Raw genomic sequence first — 10,126 nt, 5'->3', positions numbered from 1 at the left:
CGCGATATTGCAAGAAAACTTCGCATCAGAACGATTTGCAGAAGACGTAGATCCACTGTGATAACCACTGTGGCTTCCACTACTTGGACTGCTTTGGCTTTCTTTACTTGCTGAAGAAACATTCTCAGCAGAAAATGCAGTTTTCGGAGAAGTAGCTTTCGGCATCAAGCTTTTCGGATAGTATAAATCCAGATTTTGCTGATAAGATGAGTTATTGACTTTAAATGTTTTCTTCAGTTCTAGCTCATGACTTTCAAGTCTTTCAATCAACACATCTAGAGTCAAATCTTCAGGAGCAATAGTGTTCTTCAACATCAGCGCGTAATATCTCCAATCCACTTCGTCTGGTAATGAATCAAATAGTTTGTCAACTAGTTCTTCATCAGAATACGTGATCTTGTGTCGAGCAAGCTCCAGCTTCAGATGACCGAACCTTTCAATCATTTTACACACCGATTCATTTTTAAAACAACCAAACATATCAAACTCTTTTCTAAGAATTTTCTTTTTATTCTTTACAATCTCTTTGCTTCCAAGACACTTCTTTTCAAGTTTCTCCCACGAATCTTTAGCATTGGAGTAATCTAACAACGAAATGATGTCTTCCTGCACCGACTGAAACAATAATGCCACACACTTTTGCTCGGCCACAAAACTCTCAATCTCTTCAGCCGATCTCAATGCTTCACCATTCTTCTTTCCCTCGGCATATCCATTCTTCATACTCTTCCAGCTAGGAAAAGCGAATGCCATCAACCAGTCTTCGAAGTTTGTTGCCCACCTGCTGTAATCTTCTATAGCCATCAGCTTAGGAGGTTTGTTAAATGTTCCAAATGCGCTTTCGGACTCCCAAGCTTCCTTCTTTCTTTCTTTTGGTTGATTCTCGTTCGTATTGCTCGATGACGTATCATTGTTTCCTGAACTTCATGTGAATGCGTACATGTCGCTGAACGGATTCAAGAAAATATCATCCATCGTGAATGTACCTGAAAAATCAGACAACACTTAGAAAAATTTTGGTTTTGAAAAATATCAGATTCAAACGGAACAGACTTGTCCGTTTGAAATAACAATAGCTTCAAACGGAATGTATTCAAACGGTTAATCAATATTTCAAACGATGGGACTTGATTTCAAATGAACTGATTTCTTTCAAACGGAAGATATGTTTCAAACGATAGCTTTTCAAACGACAATCCTTCAAACGATAGCTTTCTTGATCGTTTGAAGAAACACCACTTTCAAACGATGAGTTTGTTTTTCAAACGGAATGGCTCTGTTCAAACGATATGTTCAAACGATGGGTTCACTTTCAAACGGTCTGTGTGATTTCAGACGATAGATTCAAACGACCTGTCAGTTTCAAACGGATGACGTCATTATTTACCGAACAGTTTCAAACGGACCAGTTAATTTCGATTAGTTTTAGGTCGAATTTTAGTTCCAAACTTTCAAGGATTGATTATCAGTATGTTTCGTTTGATGTGTGAACGTTTCAAGCCATTTTAACTGTGACAACTAGTCAAAATCAGAAAAGAAAGGTAGAAATGAGATAATCCGGCGATTTCAAGCTGTATTCGGTATGAACTCCTCTTCCTGTGCTCTGATACCACTTGTTGGACCGTTCTGATGTCCTAAAACGTCAGTAAAAGCAGTTCATCTTCACATACGAAGGCGGAATCAACGTAAATGAAGTCAAACACAGCAATTCCTTTCAATTTTTCCTTCTATTACTGTTTGCAAGTCTTTACAACAATTCTGAATACAATTGGACAACACCTCGACTCACAAACACATCAACAACTACTACTGATCGTTTGAGAATGACCAATATATATAAGCATGGGGTGTCCGTTTGAATCACGTTCAAACGGCCAGGCAACCTCAAACGGCCAGGCTTGTTCAAACGGCCAGGATTAAATCTAACCTAAACAACCCTATTTTAATCGCGTTTATACAACCGTTTAGCCTCTCTAGACACAAGACTTGATAAGACGTAGTCAGCAGACATTTCGTGCACCAACATGATGTGTTTAAATTCTCAGTAAAATAGGTGCACTTAGACATTCAACAGGTCGCAGCAGGGAATAATAATGAAGCTTTATTTAGATGGAATTTCATAACAAACCCGAAAATAAACTCTTTCCTATGGAGAGCGGTGAGTAACAGGATCCCTACGAGTGATGCGTTGAGAGAAAGGGGTATTCAGATTGGCGATGGGTCTTGTAAATGTGCAGGTATTGTGTTGAATCCGCCCTACACATCTTGGCCTCATGTCTCTTTGCAAGAATGGTGTTGTGGAATTTTTTTGGATTAAATCCGGATCCCAGCACACTTGATTCCATACAGCAGATTTTGGAGGTGGCGTGGAGTATATATAGATGGTTCAAAAATGAAGAAAAAAGTGGCGCATGCTATTTCCTCAAGACCGTATGGAGGTTATGGGTTCGTCGAAATGAAAAGGTCATCAACACAACAACATCGGTATTCAAGGTAGTGGAGGACATAAAAGAGACAACGTTTTGGTGACGAAAAGGTCATTAACCGGACCTGCGGTTAACCGACGGGTGACGAAAAGGTCATTAATCGAACCTGTGGTTAACCGACTACGCACACCCTAACTGGTGGTTTTTAGCTTCTTGCTGGTAGAGGGGTAGTATGTCTTTTTGGTTTATAATAAAGTGTTTCGGTTGTCTGTTCTAAAGAAAAAAAATCTAATCCCAATTTTAGACATTTTTTTTTGTTTTAATGTTGGATTCTTTAGCGTATACATTTGACTCTTGAAATCGTTGTGCCCTGTTTAGTACTGAATGATTTAGTTCAAAAGTTTTGATGATCTTTGACACTTTGATGCAAATTTTAATATTTAGTGAGAAATCTAATATCCACACATTGAGAGTTGAGGTTGCAAGAATCAACTACCAATAGATTTTCTCGAGCTACGAATGCTTATTTTGGGACACTAGGTCATTCTTTATTTCTTTTAATTAGAACTAACAACTGTGAGTCTGTGACCAGATTATTATGATGAGTTGATCGTACTGATAAGTAGATATTGATGAATAATTCACATATTTTGGCTCTTTTATAAACAAATAATGTTTTTGTTTAGAATGCAAAGAAGGCCGAACTCAAGTTGACATTTTTCCAACTAGGCAACTACCTCAAACCCATGATATTAGTGTATGAGCACTAGGCTTGGCAAAATGGATGGGCCAACATACCAACAATTTTAATTTTCATGCATTTTAATGTATAGTTTGACATGTTTTCTTTTGTGCTAATTCTTTCATTTTAATACGGTGGACCCATTAGAGATACAACATAACCGAAGTTTAATCAGGTTGGTGGGATCAATGGCGGAGCTTATTGCAAAGCGGGGGGTGCCCCCCCCCCCCCGAATGTTTCGTTTAGAAGTGTAAAATTTCCTATTTTTCGTCCGAAAATTTTAAAATTATATAGGATTGTCCCCCCCAATTATTTTGCCTAAATATTTATACAATATATAAATTGGGTCCCATGACTTTCCGTCCCCCTCGGAACTTTTGGTCAAGCTCCGCCACTGGGTACGATCTGGTAACGCCTATATTTGTTTGTTACGCATGGATACCTTTACGTGGCTAAGTCGTGTGTAACGTCTTGTGATGGCCTATGATTTTATGTGAACAATAGTGGAAAGCACAAACAATGAACTAAAAGTTAATAAGTCATTTTTGTAGTGTTTTGATAATGTGTTGAGAAGGAGTTTTTGTAGTTTGAAAAGAAGAAAAAGAAAAGTTAGATGGTTCTTTTTCAAAAAGGAAAAAAGGAGATCGAAAAGAAAAAAGGAGAAGCAATCCCAAACACCCGCAATATAGATTATATTTGTTTGTTACGCTGTTAGCGTAACCCGTCCATCGGACGGGTATTAAATTAGTTACATCAAATGATATGTTTAACCAAAGGAATTTGATATCAATAACTTCAATCAAACTATAAAAATCGGGGTTCCAATCATCGACTTTCGTCAAAGAATCAACACAACCAATGTTAATGTTAATTAATGATGCAAAATCCCTTTTCTAAGTTTGATACTACTCTGATATATTAATATTTTTTTGGTCGAAACATAAAACATAAAAATATAAGTTTGAGTTTGTTAGAAATCAAGTGACGCAATGGAACCAATGTACGTGATTAACAAACGGTTACTCACACAGAACCAAAAAAACAAGAACATGACAAATTATATATTATATATATATATATATGGTTCCCATTAAGTCTAACCAACTCTTGAATCAATATCCACCATTGGATTTGGCTGAGATTAAATCTCAACCCTTTAAACTCCCATTTTTTTTTTAACTGCTATCTAAGCAGTTATCTGCAGTTACTTGGAACCCTCTTTTCACTCCCCACGTCGCCCATAACCTCCGTGTACAGTTATACACACATAAATAAACAAAATTTTCCCTCATGTTTGGTCTACGAGAACCACAAACGCCCAACACCTGTTGCAGCCAATCTAAATCACAACCCCTGCAAAGTTGAATCAGTGGGGTGGTCATCATAGGGTTCTTCAATCGCAACTCGGTAAGCATTTAGATTGAAATTAGGGTTTCTTCTGATTGCAATTTTTATGTTCAAGCCTCCATCAGTTGGTGCAGTTTATAACCAGGACGTCTTCCACTAATTTAGTTCTTCTCCCACGAGTCAAGGTTAGTGAGTTCTTAGCCTGAAATTAATTTTTTTTTATGTCTTCTGATTCATTCATGTTGCTTCTAATCATTATCATCTTCACCATCGCGGGACACCACTTGGTAAAGCTAGAGAAACTTCATTGGCTCTAGGTTAGGCTAAATGTCAGATTTTGAGAAGTTTTTATTCAGTTTATATGTTTTACTTCATATTTCTGCTACATTCTGCACTATTGTTTGAATTCATTGGTGTTGCCAAACGGAATCCATTTCAATTTAGTATGCTTGAACGTTCTCTACGTCATTGGAATTGGTCGCATGAGGTGTCTTCATCATCAGCCTGGCAGGTTCAAGAGCAATTTTAGAGGTGTGTTAATTATATCACCAATTTTAATTTCTTAATACTTATATTATCTATTCTACGCTACACATGGTGGAACCCTATTCCACTCCCTCTGTACTCATGGCGTTGATTATTCAGGCAACACCAGTCCGCTCCAGGGATTCTGATTTCGATTACACTTATGACAGCCATGACAAACAGGGTGGTTGTTTCAACCTATTCGAAGGTTATCTACGGTCCATGTTACAATCACATGCGTGTGTTATGTATCACACATACATGTCTATTTTACGAGTATTCCAAACTTCATATTTGAATGTGGGCATCGAAGAAGTGTTAGATCCTTTACAACATGTTATGGTCTCAAACCACCGTTTAAAATATTATGCGACGAGGCGTTTATACACCATGTTACTGTTAATCGCGTTATTCCGGCTGATACAATCATTTCTAACATTTTAGGTGCTCCAGTAAAAATACTCACCACCAGGTTCTATGTATTTGCTTTATCATGTTTTTTTACTATTTACAACTTTAATTACATCTAAAAATGTTTTTAGGCTTAAAAGTTCTTTCACTCTATTGGTAATTCATTCCTTAGATGTATTCTTGCTGAGTTAAAAAAGCCTTGGTGGTCTACTCTGATTCGTGATCTTGCGCATGTAAGGTCAGTATCGTCTTTTCATATTTTAAAATACGATTTTACTTTGTCACTGAAGAGATATTGTTTGGTTTAATCATGAGAAGAGGAAGAGTGCTATGGATCGTCTAGCAGATGTTATTGGGGAAAGCAACTCAGGGCATTTCTTTGTTGTTACTCAAGATGTTGACTTGCGTAAGAAGTTTCAGGACCTATTTCATCTTTTTGGTTAGCTTATTCCAGCGATTTAAAAATATATGTGTTTTCTTTTTATCCTTTTAACTTGTATGCTTTATGGATACAGATTCCCGCTGTGCCTGCAATATTTGCACTTAGAATTGCTTTATTTCTTGAGTCTCAACAACAACTTGCCAAAGCTGTTGAAGGAAACTCACGCTTGAATAAGTTGTAGATTAAAATGCTAAATCATAAGAAGAAGAGAAGTTCTGAAACAGGCGAGCAGGCAGATGAAGCTTTTCCAAATGAAACCATTGAAGATTTAAAGAAAGTTGCTTCTACAAGGAAAATTAATGTAAAGGATAAATTATAATTCAGGAGAAAAGGAGCTAAGGTTTTGGTTCTTCATCATGTTGTTTTCTTGATTTTTTTTACTATTATGCTAAGGTTTTGGTTCTTGCATCATATTCGAGTTTTGGTAATCAAGTCGCTAATATTTACGGGCATTTTTCAGGGTCCAAATCCAGTTTCTTGTAAGAAGAAAAAGGAGAACCAAAAACAAGGTAAATTTACTTATCTGCCTATGAGAGCCTACCGATTTACTATTTGTTTTTTTAGTAATCGTGAGAACCCTTTATGGAGAACTCATGCGGCCCCACAAATACCATGCTAACAATGGGACTGGTAAACCTCAGGATTAAATGTGCTATTATGTTTATTTCGTTTATGAGCTGTCTAATTTATTTTTTGTTCGCTCTTTAAGTCATCTACTATCTTATTTTATATACATGTCGTTTTTGCCATTATGGGCTTTGTCTCGGAATAATCATATTTCTCAATAACCTCAACCGAATCTATGTTGTATATATACATGCTTTAAGTCTTTAACTTATCCGGTAATGGAAATCTTGAAAAAAAAATTATAGATGTTTGGTTATAATAAATTAGCTGATTTATGATTTGAGCAAAAGGCATGACTACCATCAGATTCCACTCTCATTGTGGTAAAGTAGGTATTGTTGACCCATTCAGCTCACTAATATTTCATCAACGGGTAGAGATTGCCACATGTAAAACTTGGGAACATGATTTCAAGTTAAGGAAAACATAGCCTAAATCGATCATTTTCTCTTTAAACGGGTCTAATCTTGCATATAGTTTTCATATGCTTTTGCATTGGCGCATTTTTAATTGCAGGGAAAACGTGGAATAGATGAGATGTGCAAGAGAACAATGGAACTTGCCAGTGAGAGCTCATACGTGTATCGAACCAAAGATGAAGTAACAAAAGTAAAAAAGAAAATTAGAAGAGTTTTCTTTCAAAATTTATGGCAGTATATATTTGGTGAGTATGAAGCATGCACCTCCCTTCTTATGAACAGAGTGAGAGAAGTTGAAGGTAACCTTGATTTTTCTAACAAAGATATTAGGTCGTCTGGACAACCAATGGTTGGGGAAGTTTAAATCTAATATGATATCTACTGTATATCAATTTGAATGACTGGTTGAAATTGGTAGTTCATCTAATTCGGGTAGTCATTTACAACTTACAAGGTGTTTCTTTAATCTTTATATGTTTCCCAATTATTATTTTTTGTTCCAGATATTGATGATGCAATTTTATTTTGGTGCTGCTCCACATCATCTTCCTACTGTTACTTTAAGTGAGGATGATAAAATGATAGCTTGAGGCTTGTCCGATGAGATGGATTTCATCACAAACAAACCATACACAAAATGGTGAACTTACCCCTATATTGCTCACGGAAGGGCAATCTTTGTACATGTATTAATACAATAGTTTTCTCATTTCTGTTTTTTTTTTCTGTTTTTTTTTTTTTTTTTTTTTTTTTTTTTCTCATTTGAGACATGAGACCTCTTTTGGTACATAAGAGTTATTAAGAGATGATTTTGTATACTGTCATACTAGGTATGTTATTTTCTGGATTATGAATTAAAGAATAGTGTTTTTGTTTGTCATGTTGTTTAATTTTGTGTAACCTTAATACATGTTTGCTTCGTTTATCACGTTGTTCGTATAATTTTGTGTAATCTGACGCTCTATTTTATCTCTTTGTGTTCATATTTTCATTCATGTTATTATACATCAACGTAACCCGTCCACCGGACGGGTATTAAACTAGTTTTATATGGTTCGGTTTCAGTATGAAACCTATATCCATGGCTGCAATTAGGTACTTTTATGTTCATCTTAGTATGCAGAATACATTTTTATTAATCACGGGGTGTAAAATAGATAAATAACCATGGTTTGTTATCTGGCCCTCAAGAAAACATTCTAGGGTCGAAACAGGCCCAAAGCCTTCTAAGCCTTCAAAAGCTCAACAATTTCCCACCTAAAGGTTTTGTCAATCCAAGCTAACCCCATATTCATTAACTCTAAAAATCTTCAAAACATACAAGTCTTCCAAACCTCCAATCCCCCGAGCTCCAACCCAACAGTCATACCAAACTAGTTGTGACAAACCCAACTAACGACACATCTTATGTCTCAGTCGGCTTGGACACTCCATCAGACCCATATATACACTGAGGACCATTAGTATTCTCCAAACTCGGCATACAAACCGGATCACGCCTCGTGCTCCCCATCTTCCCAAACTCCTTACCTGGTTTAAACCTCGGAGCTTGTTCAGGTGACGTCCTGGTTGCTCCGGACTTTATGTATGAAAAATGAACCCTCTTAGCATTATATTGGGCAATTGCCGAGTAAACAACACTTTATCCGAGGGGATGTCAAGGTACCCAAAGAGTGATCTATTACAAAGCAAAAAAAAAGAAAGTGGGATGCTTTGCTTGTTAAATATGTCCCTAGTCAGAAGGAAATGAAAGTGGTAGCTTTAATAACAATAAAACACCAGACACCATACAACCTTTAGTAAACATGAGAATTGTCTTTGTTGGATCAAACACCTTTTAGGATGAATTATTCGATGTTGGAGGAGGCTGAGGAAATATTTGTTAGTGGAAAATGTGATAGGACTCCGCAACAACAGGTTAAGGTATTTGACGAACAACCACTAGACATGGTAACCAAGAAGTGACTCCACTTTCACAAAAATTGGCTATGAATAGGGCTGTAAACGAACCGAACGAACACGAACAAGGCCGTGTTCGTGTTCGTTCGTTAAGGAAATAAATGTGTTCACGAACGGTTCATGAACACTTACCGAACCAGATTTTATGTTCGTGTTCGTTCATTAAGGAAATGAGCGTGTTCGCGAACGGTTCACGAACACAAACGAACACAAATAAACTTGGCGAACGCGACGAAGGATAAAGATAGATGGCCCATAGAGTAGCACTCGAACTTGAATCCCTTATTGTGGAACGGAGGTCGATCGTATTCGCCGATGTAAATAATGAGAAATGAAAGGGAAATGATGTATAAACAAGGTGAAAGTGGGTTTCCTAGTTTAATTGTTAGGGTAATAAAATAAATAAAAATTTAATAATATAAAAAATACAAAGATCTTCAATTAAAACACAAACATACGAATATAAACGAATGCAAATCAACGAATGTTCACGAACACGTTCACAAACGCCTTACCGAACGTTCACGAACACAATCGAACGAACGAGACCTCTGTTTATGTTCGTTCATTTAACTAATCGAAAGAAATTTCTTGTTCATGTTCGTTCGTTTATTAAACGAACGAACATAAACGAACTTCCCGCCGAACGGTTCACGAACTATTCGCTGACCGTTCGATTCGTTTACAGCCCTAGCTATGAGAGTTGAAAATGAAAAAAAAAAAAACATAATGAGGTGATGTGCAAAAAGACTGAGAGGCCAAAGAGAACAAAGATTTTGCTAGATGCATTGAGGTCTCCCTGCATGTGCCTTATGTCCGTGGATTGATGCAAAACTACTATCGAGGCGGGGGTTTCACTGGAAGCCTCTCTATTCCTATGGGGTAGAGGTAAGGCTATCTACATCTTACCCTCCTCAGACCCTACCTTAGCTTTGCTATTGGTGGGATTTACTGAGTATGATGATGATGGTGCAAGTGATGCGGTCAGGATAAAACACTTCAGTTCAAAAATGAGTCCATATTGGCAGGAACATAGTTAAAAACAATAAGATATCGATTATTTATGAGAAACACCACTGTTTGATGTGTTTTATGTTAGATACTTTAGTGTAATCGGGATTGACTTGGTGATAAAAGCGAATAATAATACACATCAAGCAAGTTAGGAGGTGCGGAAGTGCACGCTTGTTCGAGTTATTATAATTCGAAGTTTACGGGCGGAGCCCAT

General features: G+C 36.9%; 1 long non-coding RNA gene across 5 annotated transcripts; it reads left to right on the top strand.

Moving 5' to 3' along the window:
• The first annotated feature begins 4,400 nt into the window (after positions 1–4,400).
• Positions 4,401–7,669, top strand: LOC110886043. 5 transcript variants are annotated; one of them, XR_004869711.1, is made up of 8 exons: positions 4,401–4,575; positions 4,641–5,046; positions 5,161–5,689; positions 5,770–5,890; positions 5,967–6,233; positions 6,354–6,402; positions 7,037–7,238; positions 7,443–7,668. It is a non-coding gene; the product is annotated as an uncharacterized LOC110886043 (long non-coding RNA). The 5 variants fall into 5 exon arrangements; XR_004869712.1 differs by having other exon boundaries at positions 4,401–5,046; positions 7,037–7,184; positions 7,443–7,669; XR_004869709.1 differs by having other exon boundaries at positions 4,401–5,046; positions 5,770–5,857.
• Positions 7,670–10,126: the final 2,457 nt, after the last annotated feature.

Source organism: Helianthus annuus, chromosome 10 (genome assembly GCF_002127325.2).
Source record: "Helianthus annuus cultivar XRQ/B chromosome 10, HanXRQr2.0-SUNRISE, whole genome shotgun sequence".
NCBI classification, from domain to species: Eukaryota; Viridiplantae; Streptophyta; class Magnoliopsida; order Asterales; family Asteraceae; genus Helianthus; species Helianthus annuus.
Note: the sequence above shows the minus strand (reverse complement) of the source record. Positions and strands in the feature narration are given on the sequence as shown.